Genomic DNA, 18,963 nt, shown 5'->3' on the forward strand with positions numbered 1-18,963 from the left:
CACTACTGCAGCACCCTGAATCCTGCCATTCTTCTGCCCCTAACCAGAAAGGGAGCCTCACAATAGGAAATTTTCTGTATTCATATTTATCAGCGACTCTCACTGAGAACCTGACCTAATACTATTTGTTAATGGATCATACCTCAAAACTGAAACTGGCTGAGGTGGGAGGATTGCTTGAGCCCAGAAGTTCAAGACCAGCCTGAGCAACATAGTGAAATCTTGTCTCTGCAAAAAGAAAAAATTTGCCATGTAAGGTGGTGCATGTCTGTAGCTTCAACTACTCACAAGGCTGAGGCAGGGGGATCTCTTGAATCTAGGAGGTCAAGGCTGCAGTGAGCCGTGATTATGCCACTGCACTCCAGCCTGAGTGACAGGGCAAGATCCCATCTCAAAAACAAAAACTGAAACTGCAGGTTATCAAGCAGGTTAGGGTATCACTAATTTCTCTTTAGAATATAGTGTTCTCTACCTGGGTAAAAGTCAGCACAAATGGCAGAACATAATGCACGTATCCTAAGAAGTTAATCAGCTGGCTGAAAAGTGTTGTGTGTTTTCAGTCAGTAGCAATGTCAGTACTATATGAGAGACCATGAGATCAAGTGGGGAATCTAGAACTATTTCAGCATAAGTATGGATAAGTAATTTTTGTTTTTTTTTCTTAATTGCAGCTTTCGACACAGATAAGAGAGGAAAGCCTTTCCAACCAGATCAAAGGTAAGGCTATATATAGTAAGTCATGAGTTTTGATGGTTCCCATCAAGTTGAATTAAAACCCCAAGGGCTTATCCATGTAGTTTATACATAAATAGACCAAAGGGATTTTTGTAGTTAAAGATGATCAGTGAAATACGTGCATTATGTATTCTCTTTAGAATATAGTGTTCTCTACCTGGGTAAAAGTCAGCACAAATGCCAGAACATAATACACCTTGTCAATTAATTGAAGACCAGAGAGTAAACAAATGTACAGAAAGCAAATATGCTTTTGGAATAGTACATGACTTTGAGATGCTTTGAGTTTCATCTCTGCTGAAACTCCCAAAACAATAGACAACAAGTTAATGAACTTTTCAATGCACTCCTGTTTGTTCGAGTGGTGGTCATTATAATGTAAAGGCTCATGCAAAAAGAGAAAATATGAAAGGTAAAGGAAATGTTCTAGCAGATCATTGTGACAGTATATGATCCTATCTGACCCCTCAGAGGATAAATCTCTGGAGGTATCCAAAGAGACAATTATAAAATATCAATGTTGGCGGGCGCGGTGGCTCATGCCTATAATCCTAGCACTTTGGGAGGCCGAGACAGGTGGATCACCTGAGGTCGGGAGTTCGAGACCAGCCTGGCCAACATAGTGAAACCCTGTCTCTACTAAAAATACAAAAATTAGCCAGGTGTGGTGGCAGGTGCCTTTAATCCCAGCTACTCAGGAGGCTGAGGCAGGAGAATCACTTAAACCAGGGAGGCGGAGGTTGCAGTGAGCTGAGATCGTGCCACTTCACTCCAGCCTAGGTGAAAGAGTGAAACTCCGTCTCAAAAATAAAATAAAAATATCAATGTTTAGGCCAAACCTTTGAAAAGGAAGAATGAGAAAAATCTGTTTGTGTCATCGCTGAAATTCCCGAGACAGTGGTTTGGTGACATCAGATGACTTCAAATGGAAGTTAGCTAAATTTCTCCAGAAAACTGCTCATCATGGTACAGACAAATTGCCTACTCCCTTATATGGACATTAGTTGGGAAACTTGAAAAAGACAGCTGAGGTTATTTTGGGGTCATGTGTCACCTGTTGACACATAATCCTGAAAAATCTGTAAAGGTGGGACATGGCCAAGAACCAAGGCCTCAACACCCTTTTGCACACCTTCAGATAGATTTTTTAAATGTTTTTATTGTATGTCTATTTTCAGAGTAGACTGCAGCATTTTTCTGCCAAAAAGCTACAGTCCTTACAGTCTCTAAAAAGCTGCGTGGTTTTATGTTTCCAACCTGGGGCATAACAACTTTTATATCAAATGACTAAAGCAAATACTTTATGGGAACTATTATAAAATAACTACCCCTTACTCAAAACTACACTATCCTTACTACCCACAATCTTCTGGACAGGTTAAAAAAAACAATGGCATCCTTAAATTTAAATTAGCAAAACTTTCAGAAATCTTTGAGCTCCCTTGACCAAAGCTACTCCCGCTTTCACTAGCCTTTATGGTTATATGGTTTATTATTCCCTTGGGAATATATTCCCCTAAGAACTGGTAACTAGAAGACCCATGCATTGAGATATTTCACTTTAGATAATAGACTCTGTCCTACTGCACACAAAAATGACAAAATATTTCAAGGAATTCATGGACCATACCCAGTTCTAGCACCAAGATCATTATGCCAGTATCCCCACAACATCTTCCTAAACAGCCTCTTCGTGATCTTCAACAGGAAATTTTATGTATTTGGAAGTGATAACAGAAAGAAACTGTTCTTGAACCTCAACGAAAGTAGCCTTATCTAGCAGTGTTAATAGCAAACACAGCAATGAAACTCCAGGAAGTCAATCCCTGGGTTCACACTTCACAACTAAAGAAGCAATTCAGAATTCTATACAATTGAAATGCTAATCCAAAAAGATGCTTCAACCTGAGGATGGTTAGAGATCCTCTAGAAGTAGGCAGTCTTCTAAAGTTGGTAGCTGACCCTCAGAACCCAAGACCTTCAGAAGAAGTTGATGACCTAAAGTAGTGGACAGCTTCTTGCCAAGACATTGGACCAAGATCTGTAATTCCTGTTTTGTTTTTTATCTGCTTACTTATAATCATTCTTCTTCTCATTTTATACAGAACCCTGGCTTTGTCCTCCCCTTTTGGCCCTTTTCCTTTTTTTTTTTTTTTTTTTTTTTTTTGAGACAGGGTTTTGCTCTGTCACCCAGACTGGAGCACAGTAACACTATCTCGGCTCAACGCCGCCTTGACCTCCCGGGCTCAAGTGATCCTCTTGCCTCAGCCCCCCGAGTAGCTGGGACTACAGGTGTGTGCCACCACCCCTGGCTGATTTTTGCATGTTTTTGTGGAGATGGGGTTTCACCATGTTGGCCAGGCTGGTCTCAAATTCCTGGGCTCAAGTGATCTGCCTGCCTCAGCCTCCCAAAGTGCTGGAATTACAGGCATGAACCACTGCAACTACCCCCACTTTTCCTTTTATTCTCTCCTTAGTATAATTGTAAGCTCAAAACATACTCATCATAATGTCATTCTTTGGTTATTCCACGCAGTAGCCACTTCCCTCAATCTTACTAACTGTTGGATATGGCTTCCATTACCACACTTCCATGATAAAAATCTCAGAACTCTAATGCTAATCTCATTAAACAAGACATAGGGAATTATTTAAAAAATGATGTTTCCGATTGTAATTACATGGACAAATGGTCTTCAGGAAATCAACCTGCAACTGTGCTAGTGTCTCTCCTTCTCCCTGAACAAGAACCAATTTTTATAATCTATTGTTCAGACCCCAGGTATTTCTAAATTTGAATTCAGTAACCTTAATATGGTGATTGGCCACATACTGGAAGAGGCCAATTGAGATACAAGTATGTATCTCAGCTAACACAAGGCCTTGGTTCCAACCTTGCATCATGAGCAACTCCTTTTCTCTTGTATCTCCATGCACCCCTACCAGATACTACTTCCTTGGTGGCCAGGATACCTGGTCCTGTTTGCCTCTAACTAACACCTCATACACTATAGGAGTGGCATTCCAAGTGGTATTGTCTGTACATAGAGACTTTAATTCTGTAAGTCACCAAGACTGGAAATCTGGACTCACATGAGCTCCAAGACAAAGCCACTTGTGATTATTCAGGAACTTTCCCTTGGGGAATTAACGGCTCATTGTTCATGCTCTTCACAATGATGAGAATCACACTAACAGAGAAAAACTGTAAGAAAAGTATCACTAGCTGAAGAATTATCGATGATGCTGCCCCTGCACTAAATGGAATACAGATCAGTTGCAATTCCTTAGCATGAGTAGTGATGGACAATCACATTGCTCTAGATTCCTTGTTGGCCAGTCACAGTGGAATCTTTGCCATTGCCAATGTCTTGCTGTACTTGGATCAATGAAAAAGGCAATATAGAAAAGGCTGTATGTCACCTTAAGGAAAAAGCTACTTGGCTTTCTTAAGCTGACTGTCATAGCCTATGATTTTGTTCTCTTTGCCTGAGTTGGGGAGTGAGGTTCCTGGTTCTGAAGCATCTTAAAAGAACTATTACCTGTTCTTGTTTTCATCATAATTGTCATAATGCTGGTCCTTTGCATTCTATCCAGAGTCTTAAATTCTTCTCTACAGGCACCCTCCTATCAGATTATCACCATAATGGTAAAATGCAAAAAAGTCCAAAAGATCTCACAATAAGATTGATTGTGGAGGTGACTAAACAATCCCCAAGATCTGAAGATCTAGATCACTAGCCTTCCTTCAACTGGTCAAACTCTTGCAAGTAAGAGAGTGGCCAAAACGGAGACTGAGGGACTGAATATACAGGTGAGCAATAGCCAGGTGATATGACAATAGAACTCTGACCCATACCCTCTGCAGAAACCAGCTCAGGAAGCCAACCATACTCTGCAGTGATCATCCCCAAACAATTAGGACTTGGCCTGTAACCACCAGCTTCCCTTTATTTCACCTCCACTTCCAACTCAGGACCAACCAAAGAAAGCCAAATGTGCTCCCCAAACCAATTGCATAGGATGCCCCAATTCTAGTTAACCTGCCTCCAGCTTCTCGGTGCCAACAGCCTCCATATGGTACATACCTAACCCTTTCCTTTTTTCTATGATAAAGTTTCTCCATTCCCCTTGTCCTCATTGTCTTTGAGTTTCTGCCAAATATAAATGACAATGACTGACCCCCTTGCTATAGCAAGTTCTGAATAAACAGCCTCTAGCTGCTCTCATTTGTATGGTCTTCATTTATTTCTGCACCTTCCATAAAATTAAAAGTAACCAAGGCTGGCCACAGTGGCTCACAAAGTAATTGCAGCACTTTCGGAGGCCAAGGTAGGCAGACTGCTTGAGTTCAGGAGTTCAAGACCAGCCTAGGCAACATGGTGAAAGCCCATCTCTACCAAAAACACAAAAATTAGCTGGGTGTGATGGCACATGTCTGTGATCCCAGCTACTTGGGAGGCTGGGGCAGGAGGATCACTTGAGCCCGGGAGGCGGAGGTTACAGTGAGCCAAAATCTTGCCACCACACTCCAGCCTGGGCAATAGAATGAGACTCCATCTCAAAAGAAAAAAAATTAACCAAAAGCTAAAATGCATTGTGTATATAGCTAGAAGATCTCTCTCTACATTGAGAGTGACAAAGGAAAAAAATCAATCAATATAAATTGATTAACATCATATGTGCCAAACCCTGGTTTACATACTGAGGCTAAGGTATTAGGTGCTGAAAAGTACAAGACATACCTTTCCTTCAAGTATTATTATTTATTTGAAAAACAAAGCATAAACATTACAAGATAACTAACACTACAAGCTAACATATATTAAGTAGCCTGCAGGAGTCCCTGTGCCACTGGCCTAAAATGATCAAAAGTGGCTTCATTGAATAAGGGGCATGTAAGCCAAAACATTGGGGATTAGCCCAGTAGAGACAAGGGGAAGTCAACACTTCAAAGGAGGAAATGATTTCAGTTTAGAATCAGAAATAAAGATGTATTTCACAAAGATATGAGTCTAACTGGTTGGTCTTAAATCATAGGAGAGAAAGCTACAAAGTAAAACTAGAGCCTTATGTCAAAAGGCTCCCCTTGCCAGTCTGAAGAATCTAGATTTTTTCTGTAAGCCCTGAATTTTCACCTGAGCTTATCCTCCCATCCCCCCATGGATGTCCTCCAGTCACTTAGGCTACTTAGAGTCAACAAATACTCTACTGTACCCTCAAATCTGAACCGAAAGATAGCTAGAAGAAACTATCCAGAATAAAGCATGGCAGTTAAAAACAAAGATGAAAATATAGAAGAGAGTATAAGAGAATGAAAAGCATATGGAACACAGACGGAACAGTGGAAGCCAGAAGGCAATGAAATAAGAAAAGTGCTGAAATAAGTAACTGCCAATTTAGAATTCTCTATGCTGGGACACGTCTTGCACAAACGAAAAAAAAAATATATGCTTTCAAAGCATGGAAAGGTGTATGATATGATCTGAATGTTGGTGTCACCCCAAAATTTATATGTTGAACTCCTAACCATCAGTGCCTTAGAGTGTGACTGTATATAGAGATAGGGCCTTTAAAGAGGTAATTACGGTAAAATGAGGTCCCAAGCGTGGGTTCCTAATCCAATATAACTGGGGTATTTATGAGAAGAGATTAGGACACAGACACACACAAAGGGAAGGCCACAAAGACAGAAAGAGAAGATGTCCATCTACAAGCCAAGGAGAGAGGCCTCAGAAGAAGTCAAACCTGCTGATACCTTGATTTCAGACTAGTCTCTAGAACTATGAAGAAATGAATTTCTATTGTTTAATCCACCCAGTCTTGTTATGGCAGCCCTAGCAAATTAATACATAGACAAACTCCAATTGAAAAATGTTCTAGAGTGTTATAGCTCTTTCAGAATTTGTCTAGCAGGCTTTCCGGTTTATGCCGAAGAGCACCCCCACCAAAAAAAAAAAAAAAAAAAAGCTCTAGAAAATACCTGGCCATTTAATTATTACAGACCAAAGGAAACTAATGAGACATGATAACTAAATGTAATGCGGTATCCTGGATTGGATCCTGCAACAGAAAAAAATATGAGTGGAGAAATACGAATAAAATCTGAAGTGTGTTCAAGAGTATGTAACTATGTTGATTTCTTAGTTTTGACAAATGTATTACAGTAAATATGATGTTAACGTTAGAAAAAAATGTGAGTAAAGGATATATGGGAATCCTCTGCTCTATCTCTGTAAATCAAAAAATATTTCAAAATAAAAAGTTAGAGACATTTTCAGGCAAAAACAGAATTTTCCCCAGGAGAACTCCACTAAAAGAAATACCAAAGGGCATTCTTAAGGCAAAAGAAAAATGGTTCCAGATGAAATATCAAAATATCAAAGGCCAGGCACTGTGTCCCATGCAGTTTGGGAGGCTGAGGTGGGTGGATCATTTGAGCTCAGGAGTTCGAGACCAGCCTGGGCAACATGGCAAAACCCCATCTCTACACAAAATACAAAAATGCCAGGCATGGTGGTGCACCTCTGTGGTCCCAGCTACTTGGGAGGTTGAGGTGGGAGGATTGCTTGAGCCCAGGAGGTTGGGGCTTCAGTGAGCCATGATTGTGCCACTGCACACCAGCCTGGGTGACAGAGTGAGAACTGTCTCAAAAAAAAAAAAAAAAACCCAAAATATCAATCATGCAGGATGGGATAAAAACAATAAATAATAAATAAATAATAAATAAACAATAAATAATAAAACAATGGGATAAAACAATAAAAATGGTAAGTAAATATGTGGGTGAGGCCAGGCGCAGTGGCTCACACCTGTAATCCCGCACTTTGGGCAGCCAAGGTGGGTGGATCACTTGAGGTCAGGAGTTCGAGACCAGCATGACCAACATGGTGAAACCCTATCTCTACTAAAAATACAAAAATTAGTGGGGTGTGGTGGTGGATGCCTATGGTCCCAGTTACTTGGAAGGCTGAGGCAGGAGAATTGCTTGAACCTGGGAGGCGGAGGTTGCAGTGAGCTGAGATGGCACCACTGCACTCTAGCCTGGGTGACAGAACAAGACTCCATCTAAATATAGATATATATGTATATATATGTATATATATATATAAAAATAAAATAAGTGGGTGAATGTAGATTAATATTATCTATATAAAAATTACAATAATGTGTTGTAGGGTTTAAAATATAGAGAAAGAACATTATTGGCATTTAAGTAGAGAGGAGCTAAAGAGAGTAAAGTGTTCTAAAGGCTTTCTAATCATAGAGTGGCTCATAGAGCTTATTAGAAGGCAGAATCTCAGAACTATCACTGAATCAGAATTTCTATTTTAACAAAATTCTCTATGATTCATATGCATATTAAGGTTTGGGAAGTATTGTTCCCAAAATGTGTGTATCATCTGAAAAGGGAGTAAAAGAACCAATTGATATTAGATTTTTGCATATCTAGAATTTATTTTGTAAACTCTATGGTAACCACTCAAGGAATGCTAAAAGATTGCATAATTTCAAACACAGGGGAAAGTGAAAAAGTAAAAAATAATCGGCTCAAAATAAAGCAAGGAAAGAAAGAAAAAGAAACAGAACAGGTTGAATACATAGAAACCAAATATAAGTAAGCAAAATATCCATATTAGAAGACAATGATTATCCAACTAGATTTTTAAAGACAAAAACAATTACATATACAAGATGATGTTTATATTTCCATGTAAATGTGTATAGCAATTTACAATTTATAGTTTTTCACATACACTAAGGCTGAGAAACATTAAGACTAGGTTATTAATAATCTGAAGAGCAGTGGGTTGTTATATTAAGATCTTCTACAAAGTAACATACAAATCCCAGGATGTTACCAATCTAGTAAATCACTTATATTGTTTAAAATGACCGGGTGCAGTGGCTCACACCCGTAATCCCAACACTTTGGGAGGCTGAGGTGGGTGGATCAGCTGAGGTCAGGAGTTTGAGACCAGCCTGGCCCACATGGTGAAACCCTGTCTCTACTAAAAATGCAAAAAATTAGCCAGGCGTGGTGGTGGGCGCCTGTAATCTCAGCTACTCAGGAGACTGGGGCAGGAGAATCACTTGAACCCCGGGAGGTGGAGCTTGCAGTGAGCCGAGATCACGCCATTGCACTCCAGGCTGGGCGACAAGAGCAAGACTGTCTCAAAAAAAAAAAAAAAAAAAGAAAAAAGTCTTCAATAAAACTATGGGAAAAAAAATTGTATTACATACTGTTTTAACCAGGAATGTATCTAAAACAAAAGGCTACAGAAATATTGAAAATTGAAAGTAAAATAATGGAAAAAGATATAACATGCAAATACTAACAAAAAGAAAGCTGACATAAATTATTAATTTTAGACAAAGTAGACTTTAAGATAAATGACATTACTACCCATGAAAAATACTACATAATGATAAAAGGTTTAATTTACCATTATCAATGATTGTATGAGAAGATATAATAATTCTAAATTTGTATACACTTAATAATATAGTTCCAAAATACATAAAGCAAAAAATGAAAAATCTAAAAAGAAGAACAGACAAATCTGCAATCATAGTGGAATTTTATGACACCTTTTAGAAACTGATAGAATATGTTAATGGAAAAAATTAGTAAAGATATAGAAATACCATGTTTAGCAAACTTGACCTAATATACATTCCTGGAACACTGTACTCAATAACTGCGAGTGAATAGTCTTTTCAAGCTCATAGGGAATATGTACCAGAATAAACTATATGCTGGTTCATAACATAAAACAAGTCACAACGAATTTCAAAGCAGTCAAATCATGCAAAGTACATCCTCTGACACAATGCACCTAAGCTAGCAATCAGTAACACAAACAAGGCTTATTTAGAAATTAAGCAATATTCTAAATAATCCATACGTCATAGAAAATGTTACAATAAAAATTATAAAATATTTTCAACGGAATGATAATGAAAATACCACACATCAAGACTTATGAGAGGCAGCCAAAATCATGCTTGTGGGAAACATAATTTTAAAAGCATGTAACAGAAAAGAAAAAAAAAAAAAGCTAAACATTTATGAGTTAAGATTTTAATCTCAAGAGTTGGTAAAATAATGGAAAATATACACTGGGAAGTTTTTAAAAGAATGGAAAATAAACCTAAAGGAAATTAAAGAAAACTAATAATAAAGATAAGATTGGAAATTAGGAAATAGAAAATGTCTCAGTCCATTAGAGGCTGCTATAACAATATATTATAAACTGAGTGGCTTCTGAACAACAGAAATGTATTTCTTACTGTTACAGAGGCTAAGAAGTCCAAGATCAAGGCCCTGGCAGATTCAGTGTCTGATGAAGGCCACTTCCTGGTTTATAAAAGACTGTCTTCTCTCTGTAACCTCACGTGGCAGAAAGGGCGGGGAATCTCTCTGATGTGTCTTTTCTAAGGGCACTAAACCCATTCATGAGAGCTCAGGCCTAATGACCTGCTCACCTCCCAAAGGCTCCACCCCCTAATACCATCACTTTGGAGGTTAGGGGTTAGGATTTCTTTTTTTTTTTTTTTTTTTTGAGTCAGAATCTCGCACTGTTGCCTGAGTTGGAATGCAATGGTACGATCTCGGCTTACTGCAACCTCTGCCTCCGGGTTCAAGCGATTCTCCTGTCTCAGTCTCCCAAGTAGCTGGGATTTCAGGCGCTTGCCACCACACCTGGCTAATTTTTGTATTTTTAGTAGAGTTGGGATTTCACCATGTTGGCCAGGCAGGTCTCGAACTCGGAGGTTAGGATTTCACATATGAGTTTGGGAGAGACATATTCAGACTGTAGCAGAAAACAAGGAGAGAATTAGCAAAGGTGGGTTCTGTAAAAAGACTAAGGATGAGGTGGGAAGGGAGGTCTAATCGCGGAGGCCAGAAAAACGAAAATGTGGGGAGAGGTCCATACAGTTGCAGGTGAATAGAGAGGGAGAAGGGGCCAGATTTTCTGGCATTGTCACCCAAGCTGGAGTGCAGTGGTGAGATCTTTGGTTCAATGCAACCTCCGCCTCCCAGGCTCAGGTGATCCTCCCACCTCAAACTCTCCAGTAGCTGGGACTACAAGCATGCACCACCATGCCCAGCTAATTTTTACAATTTTGTAGAGATGGGGTTTCACCATGTTGCCCAGGCTGGTCTTGAAATCCTGACCTCAAGTGATCCTCCCGCCTCAGCCTCCCAAAGTGCTAGGATTATAGGCATAAGCCACCATGCCCAGCTGCCAGATTTTCATTAGGGATTTTGAAATGAAACACTGTGCAGTCTACTACTTCCAACTCCCTGTGAAATACTTAGTAAGGCAGACTTGTCTTGTGAATCCAGTCTAGGGTTGGATCTATTTGGAGCATGCCTTGAAGCACTAAATCCTGTTTTAAGGGTGGGTGTGGAGGGAAATAAAGGCAGCTCAAAAGTACCTTGTCCCCTGTGATTTACCCTAATATGAGCTAACACTGAGCCCATGTGCCAGGCACTGCTCCAAGGACTTCCCCCGTAGGAGTTCATACAATCCTCCCAGCAACCCCGCAAGGTAGGTACTATTATCTTCACCCTAATTTACAACTGAAGAAGCCAAGCCTCAGAGAAGCCAGATGAGATTATACCTATAGTCAAGAGAAATAGGATTCGGACGAGGTTGCCTGGCTTCAGAGACTGTGCTTAACCGCTCCTCGATACTGTCAGATTCAAGAGGCATTTCATGTTCTAAACTTGAGGCAGGTAAATAAATATGCAGCCTCTATTAGGAGTGGATGGCATTACAAGAATATAGCCAGGAGGAGAAGAGGTAGGTTGCCAAGAGGCATATTATGAAGTTATAAGGCCCATTAACCCCTCCATGGTGGTTAACCCCCACCCCTGCCATATCGGTGTTAGGATTCCTCACTGCTGAGCCCCAAACAGCATCTGAAAAAGCAGAGGGCATCATTAACTCCTCCGCTTCACTACCACTCACATCTCAGCTATCAGCAAATCTCATGTCCCCCACCTCCCACTCTCCACTTGATTCCAGAGACTGCACTCCCCGCCAGTACTTGATCCTCCCCACAGCCGCCGTCTCTCCAAGTCAAAGGCCCCTAAAGTTCTCCCTCACTCTGTTTCAAGTAGCAACAAGCCCCAGGTTCCAGGCCTGTTCACGGACTCCCGACAGATCTCCTGCAGCTTTTCTCTTGCTCCTGCTTTTACTGGGAATTATAACTATTTCAGCAGTTTTAGTGCTTGGAGGAAGCTTTCTCTACCTACCTCTCCTCCTCCTAGTCCAGGCTTCTGTCTGCTGCCCTTGGACAAGTGCAGTGGCCTCTGCATCCTCTTTGCCATCATCCCCTCATTCCAGTCCACTCCTCACTCAGTCGTGAGAATTCCTGAAGTAGACATCTCCTTCCTCCCCTGCTTGGAACCCTTCAACGGTTCCCATCACACTGAGCATACGATCGCAACTCCTTTCCTTGACCTGTAAGGCCCTGCAAGGTCTGGACCCACCGATTTTGAGGATCAGCCTCCCTCTGGCCAGTGGGCTTCCACCCTGTGCACCTCCTTGCACACCTGAAATACACCACCCTTTTCTTTTCCCACCTCATACCTTCCCACATGCTGTGCCTTCTGCCCTAAATGTTCTCTTCATTTTGCATGGCAGCTTTTTCCTTTTCCTTCAGTGTAAACGTCACCTCCTCTGAGAAGCCTTCTGTTTCCATTTTGTCTCAGTAAGAACCTAGTTTTGAGGAAATGCCCTATATATTCACTTTAATTTTTTTTTTTTTTTTTTTGAGACCGAATCTTACTCTGACACTCAGGCTGGATAGTAGTGGTACAATCTCAGCTCACTGCAATCTCCATCTCATGGGTTCAAGCGATTCTCCTGCCTCAGCCTTCCGAATAGTTGGAATTACAGGTGCCCGCCACCATGCCAGGCTAATTTTTGTATACTTAGTAGAGACGGGGTTTCACCATGGTGGTCAGGCTGGTCTCGAACTCCTACTTAAGGTGATCCTCCTGCTTCGGCCTCCCAAAGTGCTGGGATTAAAAGCGTGAGCCACCACACCTGGCACCCACTTTAAATTATTTTATGAGTTGATCGCTTGTGTAATGTCTGGATTGGAAGCGTCTGGAAGACGGGAACCCTATTTATTCACCTACTCTTCTGAGCACTTAGCATAGTGCCTGGCACATAGTAAGCATTCACAGTTTTGGATGGATAAATGATAATAATGGATCCCAAGGGTTGCTTTTCTTTTGGTGGTTACTGAATGAACCCAGATGTGGAGACGGGAGAGAGAGCAGGGACCAGTGACAAACAGGCGACACCTCGTATTTTGAGAGTATTTTAAATTGAAAAGGAGACGTTTTCCAATGGTGGATACAAATAGGCAAATAATGACCACATTGCTTTACCATTCCATCCGCGTATGTTTTACAATGTTTAGGGTAGAGGAAACGGCAAGTCTCTTAAGAGGCATGGCAGGATCTGACTGTCATCAACCTCATTAATGAGGCCTCTTAAACAACTTGAAGCGGAATAACTTCCCTACCAAAGCCGCTTCAAAGAGCAGTTGGAAGTGGAGAGTGAGGGAGTAATAGAATCAGTAACTAGGTTGCTGAGAGAAGTCTCCTGTGATTAGAAAAAGAAAAAAATGTTGTAATTACATTCTGTGGAGACTAAGAGAACTCAGAAACCATGGTCTTGCCTTCATCTTTATTTCTAATGGAGAGAGATGAAATAAAATCTGTGGATGTAGCAGAAGGTCATTTAAGGCCTTCCCTGTGATGAGTAAAGCAATCCTGTCCCCAGAGGGAGGAGAGGTAGGTAGAGAAAGCTTCCTCCAAGCACTAAAACTGCTGAAATAGTTATAATTCCCAGTAAAAGCAGGAGCAAGAGAAAAGCTGCAGGAGATCTGTCGGGAGTCCGCCAACAGGCCTGGAGCCTGGGGCTTGTTGCTACTTGAAACAGAGTGAGGGAGAACTTCAGGGGCCTTTGACTTGGAGAGACGGCGGCTGTGGGGAGGATCAAGTACTGGCAGGGAGTGCAGTCTCTGGAATCAGGCAAATGGAGTTCCAAGCCTGGCTCCCCTTGTTCCTCCATCATAGGTTTGTGCAAAATATCCCACACCTCTAGGCTTCAGCTGATTCTTCTATGAAAGGGGTTAATAATAAAGAGGGAAGGCAATGACCACGTGGTAGGGAAGGACCCCCCTGCCACGCCTGCCCTCGTGAATGTGACAGCTCATGATTACAGCTGATGCAGCTAGTCATAGCCATGGTGGCGAATAGGCCACTTGATCCTAGATGTGTGGAGAGTGTGGACTGGCTCCCTTCGACTCCTTCCAACCGACCTTACCAGGGGCTACAAAATGACAAACTATATTCTCCAGGCTCCCTCCCAACTAGCATTCCAGAAACAGATCAAGTTTGGCCATTAGATTATACTCAACTGAGATTTGGAAGGTGGATCTGGTGGAGACCAACTTGCTGTTCCATGACAAGCCTTTGTTGTCATTGGCAAACAAGGTAGTAGGAACATGAGGCTTTTCAGCCTTTCTGCATCCATTCTCCAGCCTTCTGCGTGTCTAGAGGCAGCGTGAGGAGCAGCGCTGTAACCAAATGCAGGTCCGGTTGCTTGTTGCCTACAGAGTTCAACAAGAGCAAGGTCTGGTGGAAAGAAAGTGACTTTATTAACCAAAACTAGTAATGGGGAAGTGGCTGGATTCCCATCCAAAGTGACCACTTTGAATTTGGGGGGAAAGACAAGGGGCAAGGGATTAAAAAGGGGAAACTTGATATGGAAGACATGCAAGAATTGTGCTGAATACAATGTCTGTGTGTCTCATTTCAGTGGCTATCTTGGGTCTCAGTCTACCTGGAGCGTGGGCTGACATCATCTCCACAATGGCTGGGTTGTTCACTAGCCACCTTGAGATAATCTCTGGAATTTTGCAGCTGGGTCTCCAGGCTTGGTCTGCCCATCTCAAGATTAGCCCCTGGAACTTCTAAGAAGGCACATAATTAGATACTAGCGTACCATTAGACAAATGTGGAGGGAGTGTATGCGGTGAGAAAGAGAGGGATGTGATGTTTATTTTTTTGAAGGCTAAGGGAAAAGGCTTCTGCAGTTTGCTTCAAGGTTACATCTTGAAACCCATTTTGAAGCCAAGCTGCTTGTTTAGTGTGGCTTCCTGATATGGGAACACAGTCTCACAGTTGAAATCAGTAGCCCTAGTGGTGGCCTCAGAGGCAGTAGCTCTTCTGGTGGGTCAGTTCTGCTTTTTTCTGGGAGTCATTTCTGGAAACCTAGTCTAAAGCCCATACCCTTAGACCTTCCAATGATTTTGTAAACAGCCATTCCCTGAATTAAATCCCTTGGAAGTTAAGACATCTTGAGTCATTTCTTTCTCCTGCCCTTAATCTTGACTCTTACACCAGATTTTCGCATTTTTTTCCTTCACAATCCCAACTGTGTACCACATTTTTATAAGTGAGAATATTTTTTTTCTAGAAAAAGCATCATTCACTTCACTTGGTTGTGTTACTTTTCCTGAATTATTTACATCAGCGGAAAGACTGACCAATCACCCCATTCCTACATAATTAAGCCTGAGGCATTGCCATTCGCTGGTGACAGCTGCATAAACTGCAACTGTAATGCTGGGCAGGGAATAATTAGAGTCAATAGAGCAACTTCACAATCCCAAGCCAATAAAGTGAAGCCTGATACTGATGTTTTAGTGGAATATTGAAAATGAAGAGTTGAGAGAAAAGACTTTCTCCAGCATTGTCCAAGAGAGATAGAGCATTGATGACTCAATGAGTCTTCCTGCCAGTTTGGCAGATACAGCCTTTTAATTGAGAGTGACTCACCATGCCTCAGTGGTGACTGTATTCCTTAAAAATAGCTCCCATTGCATTGGACTCAAATCCTTTTTGCAAGGAGGTAGGAAATAAACTCACTCTGCAACCTTCTCATTTCAACTTAGTTTCCCTACTGGTCATTCTAACCATCTGACATCTGTGCTGGTGTGGTTGTTACTTCTCTAAATCCATAGACACTAATAAATTAGCATTCTAGTCTTTTTTTTTAGCTTCTTGTGAGACTGGTTACAATGATTCAGTTCAACAGAGCTGGATTATCTCTAAGAGAACTGAGAAAAATTTGTGAACCTAAAGATCTGAGTCCAAATCTGAGACCCCAAAACCCATGAACCCTGAGATCTTCTTCTACCCCTAAAGCCTGATTTGCAGTCCCAGCAAGTGGGCAAACACACACTCTCTGGCCAATTCTTCATTATCTGCATGTGGGTCATTTGTAACCATTTATTTTCAATTATAAGACTAGTTGAAAAGGCCGGCCTCTTGAGTTCAAGAGATATGAGTTCAAATCTTGGCTATGCAGCTTCCTAGCTGTGTGATCTTGGACAAGTTACTTCACCTTTCTATGCTTCACTTTCCTCATCTGTAAGGAGTCAATAAGAAAACCCACTTGACATGGAATTAAAAATATATAAAGTAACTAGCATAAATAAATAATAGTGGCCAGGCATGGTGGCCCACACCTGTAATCCCACCACTTTGCAAGGCTGAGGCAGGAGAATCTCTTAAGCCCAGGAGTTTGAGACCAGCCTGGGCAACATAGTGAAACTCCATCTCTACAAAAAATAAAAGATTAGCCAAGCGTGGTGACACATCCCTGTAGTCCCAGCTACTCCAGAGGCTGAGCTGGGAGGATCACTGTAGCCCAGGAATTCAAGGCTGCAGTGAGCCATGATCGCACCACTGCACTCCAGAGCCTGGGCAAAAGAGCACTCCCCTGTCTCAAAAAAAAAAAAAAGTGGACTAGGGCTCTGTCCGAAGACAGATAGAAAAAGGGTTCCAGGCGAAGGAAAGTGTAGGAGGAATAGTGTGGTGATAAAAAGAAGCCTGATAGGCCTTTCTGTGACAGGCCTTTCTGTGACAGGCCTTAAAGGCCATTTTCAACTCAAATAGTCTGATTGCAAAAGCAGCCACAAATACTTCCTGCTCCCAGCATCCACGCCCTTAGGCAATCCTGTCTCACACTGGACTTGGTCATGCAACTGGCTGTGACCAGCGGGATGGTCAGGTAGAGGCAAATGTGATTCAGGTAGAGGCATCCAAAGGGCCTGCGCATCTGGGCTGACCCCAAGGATGTGCAGTCATCCGTCCATATCCACGGGGGATTGGTTCCAGGACCTCCCAAAATCAATGGACACTCTAGTCTCTTATATAAAATGCTGCAGTGTTTCCATATAACCTATGCACATCCTTTTGTATCCTTTAAATCATTTCTAGATTAGTTATGTTACCTAATACAATGTAAATGCTATGTAAATAGTTGTTATATTAAATTATGACAAGAAATAATGACAAGAAAAAAATCTATACGAGTTCAGTACAGTCTCAATTTCTTTCCAGAGTATTTTCTATCTGCAGTTGGTTGAAACCAGAGATGCGGAGCGCATGGATACGGAGGGCTGACTGTACTTGGAACATTTCTGTCACCATGTGAACAAGCCTGCTCTAGCCAGGTGGATGCTGAGAAACACGTGGCCCAGTCCTCTCCAACATCCCAGTCAACAGCCGGCACTGCCAGAGACACGGCCATCCAGCTCTCTGCAGCTGCCGATAGATTCACACGCAACCCCAGTCAAGGCCAGTAGAATGGCCCAGTTGAGCCCTGTTCAAACTGTAACCCACAGAACCGTGACCAAAATAAATAGTAGTCATTTTAATCCATTACATTTTGGGATGGGTCGTGAAAGAAGTAAAAGCTTGCTGAAAATGGGGAGGTGGGCATTAGAAGTGGGGGCAGATGAGTGACATAGGCAGGTATGAAATGCTATCCAGATGGATGTATATTTAGGAAACTGGAGCATTCTAAATATTTGATTGAGCAAAATAACTATTTGCATAAATTTGCTTCAAGATAAATAGGTCAAGCTCCTCTTCCTTTTTCCCTTCCTTTTTTTCTCTCCTTTTCTCTACTTTTCCCTTCTTCCTTCCTCTCTTCCTCCTCCTCACAGAAAATAATAATAAATAAATAAATAGGTTGACGAGTGATTACTGCCTGCAAAAGGTAGTGATTCATGATGTCTTACAGCCTTGTAGCTCTAGGTGCTGTCTGTGGACCGGAGGCATCGGCATCACCTGGAGCTTATTGGAAACATGGAAGTTGGGCCCCACTCTAGATCTAGTGATCATAATGGGAATTTCAGCATCCCCAGATATTTCTTTGGCGTGATCACAGTTTGAGAGGCACTATCCTATCCTAAAAACAGAATCCACATTGAGCACTGACCTCATTCTTTGTACTCTGCTTAGATTTTTTTTAAAAACTTCTTTAGCTGCTTCAACATCCCTTCCTTTCCACCTGCTCCCTACCATTGCATTAGTAAAACAAACAAAAGCCACCTTTATCCTTTGAATTGTATCATCACAAAACTGTGTGTGTGTGTGTGTTCTTGGGAACTTTGAGTGGACCCCAGTAAATAAAAATTGCTTTTCCCATCCAGATTTTGAACCAATTAAGAAATAAGACAAATGATAACGCAGATAGAGGCCAAGATATCATCTTTATCACTGTTAAAGTCTAAGTTAGAGACATTGCCAAATGAGCTTCCTCTATAGCGTTCAGAATTAGCCAGATTTGTCCATTATCAGTTGTGGCCCAGGGCAGTCTCACCCCTGCCTTCCCCAAAAAGAAGGAAGAAGAAAGGACTGGTTGGGGGAAAGGACGGGAGTAAGAGATGGGCTGCAGAGAGCCAGGAGATTAGCCTCTGCATAAAAGGAATCTCTAAGAATGGAGAAAGCCATGTGTGCTGGTGGTAATGAGACAGATATGTTCTATAAAATGCAGTCATCATCACATCTAGAAATGTCTTAAAATCTAAATGGTTTAGAAATGCTCTTTAATGATGACTGATTGATGATAATCTGTTAAAATGAAATAATACAGATTGTATTGTGTAATTTTTAAAAATGATATTAGGTTTAGGTTTAAAGTTGATGATAACAAAGAACATGTTTGAAAGTTTATGTTTTATTTTTGTTTTTTTGTGTTTTTTTTTTGTTGTTTTTGAGACAGGGTCTCACTTTGTCACCCAGGCTGGAGTGCAGTGGCATCATCTTGGCTCACTGCAGCCTCAACCACCTGGGCTCAAGCCATCCTCCTGCCTCAGCCCCATAAGTAGCTGGGACTA

General features: G+C 41.5%; 1 long non-coding RNA gene and 1 other non-coding gene across 2 annotated transcripts; both read left to right on the forward strand.

Annotated features, from left to right (window-relative positions):
- The first annotated feature begins 668 nt into the window (after positions 1–668).
- Positions 669–17,500, forward strand: LOC134739402 (uncharacterized). Its single transcript, XR_010126025.1, has 2 exons — positions 669–717; positions 17,180–17,500. It is a non-coding gene; the product is annotated as an uncharacterized LOC134739402 (long non-coding RNA).
- LOC129035945 (U7 small nuclear RNA) lies at positions 6,618–6,679 on the forward strand. Its single transcript, XR_008502425.1, has one exon. It is a non-coding gene; the product is annotated as a U7 small nuclear RNA (small nuclear RNA).
- Positions 17,501–18,963: the final 1,463 nt, after the last annotated feature.

Source organism: Pongo pygmaeus, chromosome 3, assembly GCF_028885625.2.
Source record: "Pongo pygmaeus isolate AG05252 chromosome 3, NHGRI_mPonPyg2-v2.0_pri, whole genome shotgun sequence".
Taxonomy (NCBI): Eukaryota; Metazoa; Chordata; class Mammalia; order Primates; family Hominidae; genus Pongo; species Pongo pygmaeus.